Below are 19511 nucleotides of genomic sequence, written 5' to 3'. Positions count from 1 at the left end.
AAGTTTTAAAACAAAATATGGTGCTGACTCTTTTGTTTCACTTGTAGATACTGAGTGGACTGCCATATTTATACTTTTCCCCATGAATAGCTTTGAGTCATAAACACTCAAAGATTCCATTCAACTCTATGCTGGCCAATATCTAGGTATTTCTTGACTGGAGATGACATCAACTTTGGCAATTCTAAGGAAGCTGTGTTTTAAAAATATGTTGGACTTCTAGAGCTCGGCCTGGTGCCTGACCGTGGATCTCTGCATCTGCTTCCACCAGTCACTGGATGAGGGCTCTATGATGACAGTTAGGGTATTCAGCCATCTGATCACCAGAGTAGCATGATCCAGCTTTCTGGAGCCCAGTGCCTGTGATGGGACACTTTGCATAGTCTTGGTGCAGGGAGGAGGGGCTTGGATCTGCCTTAACTGAATGTACCAGGCTCTGCTGACTCCCCATGGGAGACCTTGCCTTGGAAGAGGTGGGAATGGAGGGTGAGTTGCAGGGAAGGCTGGGGGTCCAGAGGTGGGGGGAGAGGGGAATCTGTGATTAGTATGTAAAATAAATAGAAAATCTCTTAATAATAAAAAAGAAAAACTTATATAAATAATATTAAAAAATATTGGTAAGTCTAATTTCACCTTCATGGTACTTTCTGGAATCTGCTAAGGTGAAGCCTCTAGCATAGCAATATAGATTATTTCTTTTCTTTTTTTTTTTTGGTTTTTCGAGACAGGGTTTCTCTGTGTAGCTTTGCGCCTTTCCTGGGACTCACTTGGTAGCCCAGGCTGGCCTCGAACTCACAGAGATCCGCCTGGCTCTGCCTCCCGAGTGCTGGGATTAAAGGCGTGCGCCACCACCGCCCGGCGATTATTTCTTATTCAGTCTTAAATTTGATTTCTGTTTGGATTACATGCTTGAAAATTTCCATAGGCAATTATATGTTTATTTTCACATAATCCCACCCTGATGGTATCAAAATTATGAATGAACATATAGACAGTAACTTACAGAGACTATGTTTCATCACTTTGTTAAAGGCCCCACCCTTAAATTCCATGAGAAAATGAAATTGAAATGTCACAGTACAGGAACTTTGGAAAACATAGTCTAAACACAGCACAGGTTGTATTTCACTATTAGAACTTTTCATTGCACCTACATATGCAAACATGTCTTGAGTATTGAAGTATGAAGGTTTCAAGTCAGTTGCCTCAAAACTATGATTTATCCTTATCTGAATGCTGGCTGTCCTGTGATTATGTCCAAATTATCCCTTTGTGGGAAGAATGCTGTGAATTTGGTGCTACACTCCTCTCTGTGTATCTCACTAAAAGTTGGATCTCCTCTTGATAGTGTTTCATGTGAAAATATTTCTATCTTTTCTTAATTATTTTTAAGTGTACAAAATAATTAATGTCTATATATTTTGACAAGTACTACAGGCTTCTAGAAGAGACTGGTGAGGTCTGTGGTGATCAGTAAGCCAGGTATATTTATTATATTTATTCCTCTTTTGCTGGGGAGATTAGTCACTTCATTTTCTCTCATGATTTTACTAAGAACTACATGAATTTCCAGGCATGAAAGGTGAAATAGTTTTAAAGCCTTGACCTAATAAAATGCGTGTATGATGATCACGCCAATATGGTAAAATCAAGCCAGAGTAAGTAATTCATCATTCAGGAACATGAGTCAAAATTATGGCAGGTACAATGATATTAATTAGCCCACCTGTTATATGATGAGAAACATTAGTATGCTTTTTAAAACATATTTTTCTAAGGATTCAAATATCTGTAAATTAGCAAAAGCAAGACTATCATTTTCAAGATCTTTAATAGATGCAGTAAATAAGCCATCCATTGTAATATACACTATTTTAATAAACCATGTTTTTTCATTGCAGTGTTGTGTCTTTGGAGGTGAAGAACTCAAATATACTTTTAGGAAGTGACAACATAGTTAAGCAGTAGGTTCTACAGATTTTTTCTGGTTTTGTTTAGTTTGTTTTTACTTTAGACATTAGACATCAGTGGGAACTTCAGCTTCTTGCACTATTTTAAAATTTTTGTTTGCATATTCATTTTTTATTTCAGAGGCAGGAAGCTATGGATATTATACTCTTTTCCTACGTAAAATTTGGTTCCTACAAGTTCATCAGAATGCTCAGAAGCTTAACCATTCTTTTCCACTCTGATTAAAAAAAAAACATAGTGTATTGCAAATGGCACATATCAAATAAAATATCACAAATAGGATCTTTTTTGTGAACCCTGTATATTTCTCACAGCCCTCATTGATATTAGGATGCATGCAATGAGAAGATTGCCAAGAACCTGAATTCCTAAGAGACCTCTGTTTGTTGTCCATAAAACTGATGAACCATTTTCATTTTCTATTTGGGATGACAGCCAAATACCCTGCTGGGCTTCTTCTTCTCTGTGGTACCATATTGTTTGCATTCAATGAGACATATAACTGTATATGTACCTTTGTTGGATTACAAACTAAAGGAAGCAGATTTTGTAGATTTTCTTCTTTAGCATCCAGATGGAGAATTTGTTTTATTTAAATAAAAATTGAACAGAATTCTCACTGAATAAACAATAACAAATTTTACAGGTTAAATTGATGAAAATAGTTTTAAGATCCCATCAAGTAAAGAACAAATATGTGATGTAATCAATTTGATAATTAGATTTCTCTAAACATTTGACAACACAAGCTTAAATCAAAGCATCATTGTACCCCATAATTATATGTAGGATTCATCTTTCAATTAAAATAAAAAATTTTTAGAAGAATACAAATAAATACTACTTTAATATCAGTGCTTTACATTGTACCTAATTTTGTAATAAAGAAGAGATATTAGTGATTAGAAATGGCCCCAGGGCATCTGAAGTCCTCTTCTGGCCTTCTCAGGCACCTGCACTCATGAGTACATGCAAGTAACCCACACAGACACATATTCATTCACATAGGTTAAAAAAAAAACAGAAATCTGAAAGTTAAAAATAAATCAACTTTTGGTCAACAGTTTCATTGGATGCCTCATCATTTTATTTTTGATGGTATTAGATACAAAATTTTGAAAAGTGGTTACCTTGATCGAGTTGTTCTGAACCATTTGATCTAAATATTCTTAAATGCTTAATTTGTTACAAATAAAATAATTGATAAATTTAAAGAATTTTATATAAATATTGTTTTTAATTTGAAAAGCAATGTGTTAATTAACTCTATGGAGTCTAAGGCAACTTCTTGTTTTTTCACTGCTACTTCTTGTGAATGAGAAAACAGTTTCATCTCCTGTAGAGCAGCAAGATGTAATGATGTCAGAATGATTTTGTTTCTCTTGAAGAAAACATCCCAATAGATTTGCAGTGTTGTTTGCAGCTATTTGTGGCCCAAGTGTAGAGGATATTTATTCTTTTCAAAAAAATGATAGTATCTGTTCTGCTCCATGAGACCTGCTAGTTGTTCAACATAAAGCCAAAGGCATTTATTTAAGGAAAGGGAAGCAGTTGCCTTTAGCTTATCAATTGTTCTGCCATTAGTGGTCCAAAGTGTTATATAGTTTTCTTGGGTCGTTAGGCAACCTTGTAGTAAGGGGGAAAAGAATGTTAATGTTGGGAATAATTTGTTCCTAACTGGAAGCCTGCAATGATGGTGAGAGTTCCCCAGTGGCCAAGAAGTTTCAGAATTCCCACGTGATATACGGGTGTAGCAGACGAGGGTCTGTGAACATTTCTGCAGATGGCTGCTTAATGTGTAAATTAATCTGACTCAGTAAGGATCATGCCAGTCACTGGCAGCTATAATTATAGATCAGAATAAAATCTTGCTCTACAAATTTGTTCAACCAGAGAACTGTAGCACTGACACAAGTTTATTTAAATACTTTAATTGTTGACGGTCAGGATTTGTGACACATGTGTGCCTCAACCTATGAACACTAATAGGAATGATACAGCTTTGTGTTAGTGGCATAAAACAAACAAGGTAATTAAGAAATACAAGGAAAAATGAAACCACCACGAACTCACAAAACTATGCATCCATTTCCATGGAATGAATTTGCAAAGTAAATGGATTAAATAACAGACATCAGTCAGCAAGGGCATTTGGAAGAACCCATTAAATACAAGACTGATATATTATTACATTTGTGTGTGTGTTCTTGAAATCAAAATAAAATCCAAGATGCTCTAATTCAGCCCCTGCCAACTAGCACAATTCAGAGCCTGCTTAAATTTCAAGGTAACTGCTGTGAGTGTGTGCATTTGACAGTAGCATATTTGCACTTAATGAGACACGTATGAATTTCTAGCCTTTATTTGGAGAGTTTAGGAAAGCATCAACCTTGAAAGGCACATCTGTTGTCTTCTTAGAACTAGAAATTCCTCCCTTCCTGCTATCAACTACAGGAGCAGAACACTCTAGGAAAACACACACACACACTCACATACACTGTACTTGACAAAGTAGCTTCGATTATTTTTTTCCTTTGGATGGTAAGCTCTAATCTAGTATTTGCTCAATTAAAATAAATCTTAATTAAATAGCTGATTAAAAAGCTAATTGAAAACATTCATTCACAGAGGAAAGTACAATGAGATGAGGTCCCTGCTCTGGTATCATATGCTTAAAATGGTTCTTATTTTCTTTGATGACAACTACTGAAGGGAATATGAATTAAACTCTTTCCTCAGTATGGAAGAATGGAGCATCTCATTCCTCAGAAACCCAGTCTGTTGAAGGAAAGACGGTTGACCTCTCCACCACTTTCTTCACATTTCTAACTGAAAGAGACACTTTCCATGTATTCTGGGCCAAGCCCTTCTTCTTTAGAGATGACATAATAGGTTCATAGGTGTTAACTGATTTGCTGACAGTCCCTTGATCTCACAAAGCTGTTACCTTACCTTCTACTGTGCATGTATGTATGTGTTCATCTGTATGTGCACTTGTGTAGGGGGGTATATGCAGAGGCCAGAGCTCAGTGTCGGTTGTTCTTCCTCAACCACTCGTCACTGTTTTTGTTTGTTCATTTGTTTTTTTATACAGATCTCCTACTGAACCTGAAATTCACCATTTCCGATATACTGATTGGCTAGAGAACCACAAAGATTTGTCCCCACCTCCCTGGCACTGCGTTTATAAGCACCTGCCAGAATACTCAACATTTGACGGTTTCTGGAGTTAGCATTCATGTCTTCATGCTTGCATGAAAGCCCTTCACCAACTGAACCACTGCCCCAGATCCTACTTAGCTTCTTGAACCTGAAGTTGGTTACTGTTCTCATTTTTATTAATTGCTTGATAAGATTTTACATTTTGCTCATATTCACCCCCTTCACCCAGTCCTCCCAGATCCATGTTTCTTTCCTTATCATTTTAAATTTCTCCCCCCTTTCATCTCCCTCTCTATCTTTCTCCCTGTCTGTCTGTCTCCCTCCCTCCTTTTTTCCTCCATCCAATACAGTGTGTTTTACCCATATATATTTGGATGTGTTGACTTTTTGCCTTTCATTGGAGGTTGATCTACCAACACAGGGACACATCTTTAAAGCAATCTGACCATCCTCTCTGCAGCTATCAATGGACACAACTCCTTAGCTAGGGGTGGGACTTTGTGCCAACCATCTCTCTCCACATGGTAATTTTATCTGGCCTAATCCTGCACAGGTCTTATGCATGTTATCTTAATTGCTCTGAGCTCAGATGTGAGATTGCACTATTGTGTCTGTCTGGAAACTCTGTTGTGGATTCCAGAATCAAGGAATTTTAAGAGGAATGAACATTGAGTATCAGCCTGAGAAGTAAAAGTCTTTAGAAACACAGAGCCTAGGAAACAACTAAAAACAGAAAAGCATGAGGAGGAACTCTGCATCTCAAGGTACTGAGGACACACACACACACACACACACACACACACACACACACACACACTATCATCTTGCATGAGGACATTGGTTGTTAATTAACTCAGAGGAAACCCCTACTTCTAGTGTACCAATTTGAGGTCTAAGGTGCTTTGCTTGGATTGCATTGTTTAGTCCTTCAATTAAAACAAGAGTAGAAACTTGAATGAAATAAACACAAACAGAAGAGCAAAGATTTATCTAGTTTTGTTTGTTTGTTTGATTTCTGCAAAAGCAATAAAGCAAAAGAAAAGACATGCTTTCATCATTACTCTCTCATATTTGTGTTTGTTGACCGGTAGAAGAGACTAGCAGAAACAATGTGAATGATCATTTCCAACGAGGCTTGTTTCCTATTGTTCGCACAGAACCACAGGATCACAGGATATTGCTATACTTCTAAAATGTATTTTACAAATTCATGTATCGTTCTATGTTTCTTTCTCTGTGTGTATTGCAGATGTGTGTGGATGTCTGCAGAGGCCTGAAGAAGCCTTTTGGGTCGCCTGCAACTGTGGAGCTAAAGTTACTGACTCTTGTTGAGCTACTCAACCTACATGAGCGCTGGGAACTAAACTCAAGACCTTTGCAAGAGCAGTACACACGTAATTGCTGAGAAATCTCTTGAGTTTTGTTGACTTCTGAACTTTTACAACACTTTTGTGATTAATCCTCTGTTAATAAAATAATTTTGAAAGTTACTTTTAAAGTGTTTTAAATAATAGGCATGTCAAAGAAACACATTTATAAACTGGACTTGTCTCCAAAGCCTCCTCTGTTTATTTTAATTTAAGTTTTCAATGTATTTAATCAGCAACAATAGGTCTACAATATAAGGATTTGTGATATGTGTATAGTGTATACTAATCACAAATTCATGAGCATTCCCTGTACACATGGACATAGTCACTGATATGTGCTTTTATAAATGATCAATCAAGCATCATTACCACAGTCACTTCCTCTATTAGATCCCCTCAACTTACTCAAATAGACAAATCTATCATGCTTACTTCCATCTGCAGCCTTTCTTATGTGTTTATATTTATGTGAGAGACAATTTGTATACAGACCAGCAACCTAGATGGGGTCTCATGAAAGCAAAGGGGGAAAAGAGGGTAAACAAAGAATGGAGGGTAATAGAATTCATGTTATGTTACAGTGAAAAGGGGAATAATAGATGTAAGAAGATTTAACCAGCTTAGAGGGAGAGAGATAAAGGTCAGAAAGTGAGAGGAAGTTCAACCAATTAAAATTAAATTTTAAAGAAGCAGAAAACCCAATTATTCTCATCAAAGATTCTCCCCAAAATGCACAAACCAAGGGAAGTTTTCCAACTATCCTAACAAGTTTTGTGTATTCAAACTTCTAATTACCAGTTCCTAAGATGGCAATAATCTCTATTCAATAGGAAATAGGTTTAAAGTCTCAAATAGAATCTTGCCTAGTGGTTCAGAGTTGGCTAATATGGTCAGATTCCTGTGTGTGGAGCAGATTGAAAACACTGTGACAGACATGCACGGCTAAGTTCTTTTCTTGATATGTACCAGGTAGCAAATCGAGGCTTATAGTCAGCAATATAGTTTAGAAAGAATGTATACTTTTAGAGACACCACTATGAGCTGAAAATTTAAATACTGGTGTTGCAATACTTCATAAAAGCACCAGGATGTGGATATTGCTATGCTCTCCCAACCAAAATCATTACATCAGTTTAGAGGACAATACAGTGAGTTTATTCATGCAACAGACAAGAGTTTTATGTTTTGGCTCTTACGTTTTTATTCAGCAATCTTCCAGAATATTCCCATTGTGCTTTGCTATTGCATGTTGGCATGAAGAGAACTCTGAGTCTGCTTACTTTTTTGCTCTCATAGAGGTACATGCTAACCCAGTGTTGGGAGACAGAAATTTGACAGAAACATCTTTCCCTGTATTGAAACTTTTATATACAGCTATTTTCTTTGCCTGTTATTTGCTCTCCAGGAAACAAGTTTCATTCTATAAAAGTGAAGATGTGGTGCTGAACAACTGCAGTGAGGTGCTTAATTTCATCACTCTATCTCTGAGCAGTAAGAAGGAGCCTTCTCACTTTAAAGAGTGTAGGTGTGTCCATGAAAAAAACTGGGTGGCTGATATACATTAACTCACCCAAGATCAGACTAGTGTTAAATGAACTTTCCTAACACCAAACATTTTACATTTTATTCTTAGAACCCTGGGTTGTGTTTTATGAAGTGAATATTTCAATAATTTGCATATGTGGTTAGTTATAATTTTAAAAATACTATTAAATATCATAATACAATTTAATATCTGAAATAAAAATTATCTTTTCCCCTGATATAAACAGAAGACAGTATAATTTAAGAATTTCTTTTTCTTGGCTCACAGTCAATATTTCAAATGAAGTATGTGAAACAAGCTTTCAATAATTTGTCTATTATTTCAAAATGGAAAATGGATGTAAATGAAAAATGGTTTATAAAACATTGGCAAAACATCTGTCCTGGTTTCAATATTTCTCCATTCAAATTTTGTTGGAAACTCAATCATCTCTGAGACAGTATGGAGAGGTGAGCAAAACAGCAGGTGCTGACACCACAGGAGTTTTACTCTTATGAATGGATTGATGTCTGTTTAGAAGTGCCGGGGGCTACAAGTTTGATGGTTCTTCGTTATCTTCTGTTCCTTCTTTCTGAGACAGTGAAGCAGGAAACCTGTCTATAAAGGGTACTACTCCATCAGCGATGTTCTAGCCACCACTCAGTCAGCAATGTCCTAGCATCACTCCATCAGTGATACCCCAGAGGAAATGATAGAAAATGTAACATAAACTATAATCGTAAAGATTACTGTATTTTATTTTTTGAATGATCAACTGGACTCAATGTAATTATTCAACAGAGAAATGATCAACTCATTGAAATGAGTATGCATTATTTATACATTGTTAAAAATGGTCCTAAAAATACTGACCGAATAGATAAGGTGTAGTATATGATGATAGTATACATATTTGGGGGAAATGATATAAAGCAAACTTTAATCTGCTAGCTGATGACTGAATTTTGTCTCCAGGCTCTACACTAACTCATGACTTCATATCTATGTCATCATGGTGGCCCATCCACTCCTTAAATAATCTGTTTGACCATTTTAAAAGTGGGAGGCAATAGCTGTATAGAACTAAAAACATATAATAAACATAGAAAATGCTAAAAGTTTTTTTTGGACTATTATGTGGACACTTATTCCTCGCAATTTTTATTCTTACAGAAAGTTCTCTGATTTCTTTAAAAATTTTTAAGCAATCTGGGAAAAAAAGCTCATAGTGAGTCAGAATTTTTAGACCAATAATTCCCTAAAGTAGTCCAGTACTGGTTTATTTCTGTATCACCATGCCTTGTCTCCATTTGCATTATCTAAATGGAGATCATCATATTTTAATACATTTGTGTATGGCTCATTGACCAATATCTTGATGAATTGTGAACTAAGATTATGTCCCATTAATCTCTAATACTCAACACTAGTACAATGTCTCAAATTTGTGAGATTTTAATGTAATAATTATATATATATTCCTTTAATAAAGGAATGAATCACTAGAATCATTTTTAGATTCTTTTTGCTTTGTGTGTGTGTGTGTGTGTGTGTGTGTGTGTGTGTGTGTGTGTTCGCGTGCACGCGCATGCACCTACAGAGTCCATGAGAGGGTATTTGATTGATTTGGAGTTAGAATTACAGGCAGTTGTGAACTACCCCATGTGGGTACTGGGAACTGATCTCAGGTTCTTTATAAGAGCAGCAATACTCTTAACCTTTGAGCCATCTCTCTACCCACAGCTAGAACCTTACTGGCATTTGTTTGTCTGTTGTGGATATAAGGGCTTGATAAAAATATGTAGGCTTTATTTATGATGTAAAATTTAGATTACAGAAAAAGTCTCCTGTAACAATATATAGATCAGAGCAGTGGTTATCTCAAGTGACAACCACAAGAAAAGGGAAGAAGCACAACCTTCCTTTCCTCAGAAGGGAAGGGCATAGGATTTTGAATAGAGGAACCATTCTAGATAAAGTCAAACTTGAAACAAAACAAGTCCCAAGAATAGTTTACCCTAAATAAAAAAGATGGGAGAATTAAAGAGCATCATGGACATTCAGTCATCAAGTGTAAAACACGAGAACACTGAGGGAGAAGTGACACAGTTCTATCAAAAAGTAATCCGTGGATGAGTGGAGGAGGGAGGAGTCAGGAAACACAAGAGGCCAGAGAGAAAAGCAATCTAAGGGAGACACTGGACCAAGCCGGAATCTTTACTCATCATTTACAGATCTTTAAAAATAGTATATGAGGAAGTTAGAGCTCTTTATTAGAAATTAAATGCCTTCATTTTAACTCTAGACATAGAGTGGCTGTGTTTGTAGTTAATTCTTGTTTGTTAGTGATAAGTTCCAGATCTCTGAATTGGTGGGAAAAAAATAGAAAAAGATGTAGATAGATGATATATAGGTAGATAGATAGGTAGGTAGAGATAGATAGATAGATAGATGATACATAGGTAGATAGAGTGATTGATAGATAGATAGATGACAGACAGATAGATGATAGATAATGAGTCCTTAATTGAAATCTTATTATGGTAGGTTGATCTTATTCATACTAATTTCTGCACGCTTAATTTTTCCCACAAGGAACACTTTTAAAAATAAAGTTTAAAAAAATTAAAAACAAATCAAAATATCCTAGAAAATTTTGAATGAGTAAGTAGTCACTCCATGATAACTTGGATAATGAAGACTTAATTGTCCTGCCCATGGATGGTTAACAATGGTTTGACTGGAGACCTTTGATCTGTATTTATAATAATCATTTCAGGGTGAAAGTGTAGAATACAAATGAAAATTCTGTAAGCTAGTGCTAACAGCTAAGGGGCTCCTGGGTAGGGAAAGAGCTAATGTTGGCTTCTCGATTATTTGATTTTCTGCTGCTCATCTACCCCCACAAATACTTAAACCTTATTCAAAAAACTCCTAAAAAGAAGCTCCTTTTATGCAAGAACGTGTGAAACACAATCTAGAATTTAATAGTTTGGTCAAGTAGAACAGGGTTAGCGTCAGTGCAGCTACTGTGTCCCTTAAGCTGAGTGAACAGAGAAACATTTTATTTCAGGTTTCTATCTCACCCCCAAAGACCTCCTGATTCCAGTCATCTCTGCCAGTGTGCTCTTTCTCCATTCCCCTGTTTGAGCCTCTCTGCTCCCATCCCCCACCTCCCTCAGTGAAAACTTGTGTTTGTGGATAGAACACGAGACTTATCTTGACCAGCAGAGGGGAATTCTGCCATGCTAGCTCTTCACGGGGATTCCAGCCTGCCAGCCCTCTGTGGAGATACACTTGTGCCACAGTTCTTCAAAATGAATAGCTTCTCACGGATGCATGAGTGGACTCATGTACACATCCTGTTGACCCTATTACTCTGAAGAACACCACTATAACATTAGGCAACATGCAATACATAGTAAACATGGTACTTTTGTTGTGCCCAGATCGTGACCCCCAGAGAGACCACCAAAGACGAGCATGCCGGAATGCAAAAGCAAGGTTTAATTCTGGATATACAATACAAGCCTAGGCAGGGACTTCGTCCAATACATTCAACGCAGTGGAGGCTGGAGGAAGTACCCACCTGTCTTCAAGCTCAGTTTTTAAAGGGAAAAATCACAAGGTTACATCATTTAGCGTGCTAGCACGGGTACAATTTTGATTGGCTCATTTCTAGGGGCTTCCTAGAAATCATGGCTTAATCTTATTTCTAAGGGGGTGGTTGCCCGCCACCATTTCTCATTGGCTTTCCTCAGGTGGGGACATTTTTATGGTCAGTTACCCTGGAAACCAGGGTTGGAGCATTCTATAGTCCGGTAGTCAGGCAGTCATTACCTCGTGACTACCTTGTAACTCTGTACTTTTTGTTACTGGACTGGACATTGTTAATATATATAATGGAGTTTTTGTCTGAATCTGTCAAATGTTAATGGACTAGACATCGTTAATGTACTCTTGACTGTGTATATTGTATATACTTACTGGATATAATTTTTCTTGTATTAGTTATAAGCTTTTTTAAATTTTAGACAAAAAGAGAGGAAATGTGGTATTGTATTCCCCCAAATATTGTGCATGTTAATAAACTTTTCTGGGGTCAGAGACAGAGCAGCCACAATATTAAACATAAAGGATAGACAGTGGTAGCACATGCCTTTAATCCTAGCATTCCAGAGGCAGAAATCCATGTGTTCAAGGATACAGCTAAGAATAGTGACTCACGCCTTTAATCCCAGAAAGCAGAGCCTTTAATCCCAGGGAGTGGTGGTAGAAAGCAGAAAGGTATATAAGGCGTGAGGACCAGAAACTAGAAGCATTTGGCAGGTTAAGCTTTCAGGCTTGTAGCAGCACAGTTCAGCTGAGAGCCATTCGGATATGAGGACACAGAGGCTTCCAGTCTGAGGAAACAAGATCAGCTGAGAAGTTGGCCAGGTGAGGTTAGCTGTGGCTTGTTCTGTCTCTCTGACCATCCAGCATTTCACCCCAATAACTGGCCCTGGGTTTGATTTTATTAATAAGACTCTCTAAGATTCCTACTACAACTTTTACACTTCCTGGTTTCTGGAATCTGGACTGACTGGTTTCAGTAACTCATAGCCTGTACCTAAAAGGAGAAATTTTAGCCCTTAATTTTAGGGTGAAAGCATTTTGGTCTTATTTCTAAGATGACTCATTTTGGTCTCACACTTTATGATTAAACATGAAATGACAATTTGAAATAGAAATCAGTCTTGGGGTGTTCACAGAAATCCCTAGAGAGTAGAGTGTCCTACAGTTTCTTCAAATGATGTAGCTTTCAAAAAACCATGGTGTATTACAGTGTCCTATGACTGCAGTTTAGTGTACAGACTTTCTGGGTTTTTTTTCCCTTAGATGATTTGGGAAGGTCTTATCCTCTTTTTAAAGCAAGTGATATTTTTTGTCTTGTTTCAAATTGTTAGGTAGTTAAATTTTGTTTGTGCCATATGAAAAGATGCATCAGGTTGCCGCAGGCCACAGAAATATGAAGCAAGAATTTAGCTGACTATAACTAAAGCTATTACCTGGAAGGTCAAGGACTTTCCAGAGGAAGCCAAGGCTCAAGGAGTACTAGTGTTATTTGGCTTTTTGAATATATCAGCTGTTTTCTGCTGTGAATTTCATGTACACTATCACAGCTTCCCCAATTGATTCTTTTTCCTAAGAAGTTCTAAACAGTGTGGATTGATCATTCCTTGGGCATATACAATTAAGGTATTTGGATAACAGCCACACAGGCAAGGCTTCCTCCTTCTTGGTCTTTTGTTTCTCCTTTTTTAGCACTAGAATCAGATATCTCCTTTAGCTAACATCCAAGGACAAATGACAGACAGAATAAGCAGTTCAGACCACTTGCTAGTCTTCTGAATTAAGATAAATATCCATAAGGTGACACCACCTAGGCCAGGCAGATGTTAGGTACATAGCTTTGTTTATTTTGCAAATTAAGCTTAGACCCTCCTTTCTTACACAGCCTTAGTGGCACCCCCAGATTTCCCATCCAACAATTAACTCAGAACAAAAGGACTTTTTCATACTAGGTGCAGTCAAGCTATGAGGCAGGCTTCCCAGCTACTGAACAGACTCATTCCCCCAGGTTCCTGCCATTCCTATACCTATTCCATGAGGTGCTTTCAATTCTTATTTCTTCCACTCAAGAGTGAGTTGAGTTTATAAGTAGAATTCTGGCACTAGCTATTGAGGTTGAAATTAAATCTCACATAATTACTCAAATAGTAGCAGAACCACTTCTCTCATAGGACCATGGTGAGTACTTTTTAATGAGATGTTCATAAGAAAATTAGCATTATGATTGTGATGGAGTCAGCTCTCAGTCCATATCAATCACGTTTCTGTTGGTATTATTACATTATAGATAAATAACTTTGACTAAATAATAAAAATGAAGAGATGGAAATAGATTGAGAGATAGAGATTGAAAGATTAAGAGAGAGAGAGGACTATTGTAAGAATTTAACTCAAGGAAGGCAGGTGGGCAACTTTGTTTTTGGTCTCTGAAACAGAAATTTCATTAGTCTATATTTCTTAAGACTAATGATAGAAAATGTTTTCAACTGCCCCAGAAGTTCTTAACTTCACGCTCATGGGTTAGTGCACCTCTCAGCCCCCACTAAGGAAGCTTCTATTGACAGTGACAATTGACACAGAGGCATGTGTTAGTTATTTTGCAGAGCTCTTACCCTGCAAGGAAATGTCAAGAAACACGACAGAATCCGCTAACAAGAGTTTTATTAAGATGAAAGGGACAGACCGGGCCTGTGGGAAAGACACATGTGTAGAGAAGAAGAAGAAGGAGTGAGGAATATGGCGCCGGCTTATAAAGGCTGGGTGGCCTATGTGCGGTACACAGGTCGACATAACTACTCCACACCTGCGCAGATCACATGGTTGTGTTGCGCACTCTTATGCAACCATGCAAAGTCACGGATCCTGGTCACGTGAGACACCTTGACCCGGAAATGGCTATTTTGACCTGGAACTGGCTAGGCAGAAGTGTCCATGTCTGCTGGGCATGTGCAAACATGCCCAACCATGAGGGCATGTTGTGAACCCATCAATGTGTAAGTAGCCACATGCAGAGAAAAGAGACTGCAACATGCTTGTCACTAATTTGGAACATCTGGACCACACCTTCTCCTCCCAGTTCTCAGGGATCATTATATAAGAGAGGGTAGAACTGTTTTAGAGAACATTTTAGAGAACATTATAGTGGACATCTGTAGTTTCCCAGCAAACTACAAACAAGAACATGTGTATAACAACATGGAAATAACTTAACAATAGTGTCCATGGAAGAAGTTACATAATTAAAAACCAGTAACACAAATTTGAAATATTCAACCATGTGATTATTATACCCACTCAATACATAGCTAAACAAAACAAATTATAATTTATTAGTTTAATTAAATTGTAACTTCCAAGTTATTTTCCCTCTGGAATTCAACAAAAAAGCTTTCTTAATATTGAAACATTATTCTGTCCTTGTACTGCTGTAATTGATTTTATGGGAAGCATTTCATCTTATTTCTTTCATTTAAGATTATTTCTTTTGGTGCCCTCACATTCATGGACAGCTTTTCTCTATTTATGTGGTCTTGAAATTGGCAGGCTTCTTAATTCTGTACTGTCCCATCTTTCATTAAGTCTGAGCTTTCACAAGTCAATGTCAGAACTCTTCCTCTCCATTTTCCCTGAGAACTCTGAGACACAGCGAGATGCATCGCTAAAGACCAGTCAGTTCACCTCCTCCATTTCTCCTAGACAGTTTTCCTTCCTTTTTTTTGAGTTTTTGAGACTTTCAATCAATTTTTGTAGTAATTCAGTAACTTACGTGAATTTAACTTGTGATTTTATTTCATGTAGATTTCCACTTCACCTAACTTTTAACTTCTGTCATTTAGTATTTTCTCCTCACTTTATTTTATCATCAACTTAATAAAGCTTATGGTTAAACTAAAGTAGAATGCAACTAAATTCTCAATACTTAAGTATTTGTGGCTGCAACTTTACTCTGAATTTTCCTTCCTCTCTTCCTAAACCAGGACTTCTTCCTTGTATTATTTCTACAAATTTGATTATAAGCTGTCTTTGGAAGACCACTGCAACCCAGGAAGATGCATTTATGTCACTGTTGACTGTGGTAGAACTTTATCTTTGGTTGGGTTTCCTAGATTTCCTAGTTTTAGACTTATCTGGAGGCAGCTCTCTGAGTCACCTTATGAGTATAACAGCATTTACCATGAGAAAATTCTCCAGAGACGAGAGCCAACCAGACCTTTAAACAATCATCATGCTGTATTCAACATTTGAAAGACTTTCATGATATATAAAATTTTGAATTAGTCTTTCAGTAATTCCACATTGAACAGGATTTTTGATAGGCATAAAAGGTGAAGGAAAATATATGAACTATGTTTACCTTCTTTGATAATATATTGTACAATGTACAGAGTACATTGAAATCTGAGAGAAATTCATAGACACAAGTCATTTCTAACTACTTCTGGGAGCTTGAAATGAAAAAAGTAACAATAACCTTGGAAAATAACAGATTAAGTATCCTGATTAGTCATCAGCATGGATTTGGCAAACATAAAAGTTAAAGTATGTCTGCTGGAAGGATCATAGGAACACAGGCACAGAACTTAATAAGCCATCTTGCCATGGACTGTAAACTCTTATTTGCTCAAATTGGCTGATGAATAAGAAATGTGAAAGTGAGGAAAATGAAATAATATGGAAAAGGCCATTCCAGGAGGGAGAGGCTGACAGTGGCCATGGAATTTGAATGGTATCTTATAAGTAAGAGGAAATCATGGAGCCCAGTGGCTGAGCTGTAATCCCATCCACTCGGAGGGTGAAACAGAAGAACCACAAATTCAAAGTCTGTTTGGGCTACAGAGTGAGTTTACAGTCAGTCTCAGGAGCATCGTGAAACCATGTTTTTTTTTTTTTTTTTAAAAATAAAAGAAAGAAAGAAAGGAAAAGAAAGAAAAGAAAAAGTCCTGGATTTAGCTCAGCAGTAAGGACTTGCCTAATGTTTGCCAGGACCTGGACTTAATGTCAGCATTGTGTGTGTGTATGTGTGTGTGCGCCTATGTGTGTATGTCTGTGTATGTATATGTGTGTGCATGTGCATATTTGTGTGTGCATACGTGTGTGTGTGTCTGTGCATGTGTGCATATGTTTGTGTGTGCATGTATATGTGCATATGTGTGTGTGTGTGTATGTGTGTGTGTGTGTGTGTGTGTGTGTGTGTGTGTGTGTGTGTGTGTCTATACCCAATCAACAGTCGGCAGTAGGGGTGAGTAGTACTGTTTGCCAATATTCAAGAAGAAAATGACCTGTTTTGTTGGTTCTATGGATTTGGCAGCGTTTTTAGCAAATGACGTAGGGTAGAGAAAGGAGGTGGACAGCAGCTCTTTCACCCTCTCACTTTAATATCTGAAGAACTAAAGGCTCACACTGCTTGAAAACAGGTGATTCAGTCAGGATTCTGTGCAGGAAACAAAGGCTTTTTTGAGTCTCCTGGGAACAATTAACCACAGAGAAGGAACAGCCAACACACCTGGGAATATTAGAAAACGAAGACTATTTGAAGTTCAGAATACAACCTAAAACAACAACTGTGTTCATCAGGTGATGGATTAACACTTCAACAATTGTCTCTAAAACCCAGAGAACTCATTCTCTCCCTGCCTGCTGCTGTCTGGGTACAACAACTTTCCAAATATCTCTCAAGGCTTGTACTGGTGAACTTCAACCAGGACTCTGATGACAAAAGAGCCTGGGGAAAGAAACTCTTGGTCTCCACTCTTGGAGATATATGGTGGACCTCAGAGGGTGCAATTAGATGGTGAGGCTCAACAGAACATTATGTCCTTGTATATTAACAACACCACTGTGGATATTGCTTCTGCATATTCATGGTGCCAATAAAATTATTAAATGCTTTTACATAGAAGTGATTTTCTATACATTTTGCTCATTCATACCCACCAAAATCTGTATGTAAGAGTTGTGGCTTCTTTGAAACCAAACACATAGCAATGATGAATGCCAAGTATTTAGGTGTATCTGCACCTTTTGCTCCTGTGTTTGACCCCTCATCACAATTCTGACACTGTATTACAAATTATGAAAATAAAACATTATGGAAATGTGGTGCAATAATTCATTTGTTTTAGGATGTAAATAACTTGAACATCTTAAGAAAAATATTTAGTACCCGTAATGAAGCATGTTTAGTCAAATGCATTCACTTACACAACAAAATATAAAACATGAAATTCTGACATAATTTATTAAAATGGAAAACCACCAGTTGCTGTGGGATGGTCTTTATGTCAAGTGTGTTGCTGATTGGTCAATAAATAAATCACTGATTGGCCAGTGGCTAGGCAGGAAGCATAGGCGGGACAAGGAGGAGAATAAAACTGGCAAGTGGAAGGCTGAAAGAGAGAGAGACACTGCCAGCCGCCATGATGACAAGCCGCATGTGAAGATGGCGGTAAGCCACGAACCACGTGGCAAGGTATAGATTAATGGAAATGGATTAATTTAAGCTCTAAGAACAGTTAGCAAGAAGCCTGCCGTGGCCATACAGTTTGTAACCAATATAAGTCTCTGTGTTTACTTGGTCGGGTCTGAGCGGCTGTGGAACTGGCAGGTGACAGAGATTTGTCCTGACTGTGGGCCAGGCAGGAAAACTCTAGCTACAACCAGTATAGGAATATAAGTGTTATCTACTATACAAAGTTGCTAAACACTTTTCTTTTTTTTTTTTTTTTTTTTTTTTTTTTTTTTGGTTTTTCGAGACAGGGTTTCTCTGTGTAGCTTTGTGCCTCTCCTGGAACTCACTTGGTAGCCCAGGCTGGCCTCGAATTCACAGAAATCCGCCTGGCTCTGCCTCCCGAGTGCTGGGATTAAAGGCGTGCGCCACCACCGCCTGGCCACTAAACACTTTTCATAGCCATATTCCTACTGGTTTTCTGTGGGTGTGTATATATTCCTGTGCATGTATGTTGGTGATGGTGGTGTGTACATGTGTGAAGGCCAGATGTTAAGTGGCTGACTCTCTCCGCTGTTCTCCACCTAACTATTTGAGACAGAATCTGGAGCTCACTGTTGAAGCTGTTTGGCTAATGACAGAGCCCAATGGGTCCTCCTGCCTCTGCTCCTCTGTACTGGGATTCTAAATTTATCAGTTTATTACATTGATGCTGAGGGTGTGGACTTAGGTCTTAAGCCTTGTGAAACAAGAACTTTACCAACTGAGCTGTCTCCAACTCCCTGATGTTTTGAGTATACTCCTGTCCTTTTCATTCACTCTGATCTGCTATCAGGAGCCTCTTTAAGTATATAAATTCAAGTATTATGAGCACATGAGACCTTAAAAGAAAATGCATTTTACCTGATTAATTCAGGATTTTTGACTAAACATGCTTTATTACAGACACTAAAAGAAATATGTGTTTAATTACTTTTTAAATACACAGGCTGATTTAACCCTATTTCTATGCTAAAATTATGTATGTTTCATTTTTATGCTCTTGCTTATTACATGAGTCACCCCTTATCTCTGGTTTCACTTTCTGTGGTTTCAGCTACCCATGATCAATTACAGACTGAAAATGATAAATGGAAAATTACAGAAATAAATAATTCATAAGTTTAAGTTGTGCAGTGTTCTGAGTAGTGTGCAGAAATGCTATGTGCTCAGGATGTGAATCACCCCTTTGTGGAGCACACAAAGACTGTGTGCAACACCTGCCAGTTGTCTCACGATAGTGTTTTTGTTGTCAGACACACAGTCACAGCAGCACACCCTCACAGACTCGTATCCTTGACCACATTCCATCTTATCACATAGGCCTTGTGTCACCTCACATCATCCTAAGAAGAAGGGTGAATACAGTGCAGTATTTTCAGAGAGA

This window comes from Peromyscus californicus, unplaced genomic scaffold (genome assembly GCF_007827085.1).
Source record: "Peromyscus californicus insignis strain IS unplaced genomic scaffold, ASM782708v3 Scaffold_9__1_contigs__length_137607984, whole genome shotgun sequence".
Lineage (NCBI taxonomy): Eukaryota > Metazoa > Chordata > Mammalia > Rodentia > Cricetidae > Peromyscus > Peromyscus californicus.
The sequence above is the reverse complement of the archived record's forward strand: the minus strand, read 5'-3'. Positions refer to the sequence as shown.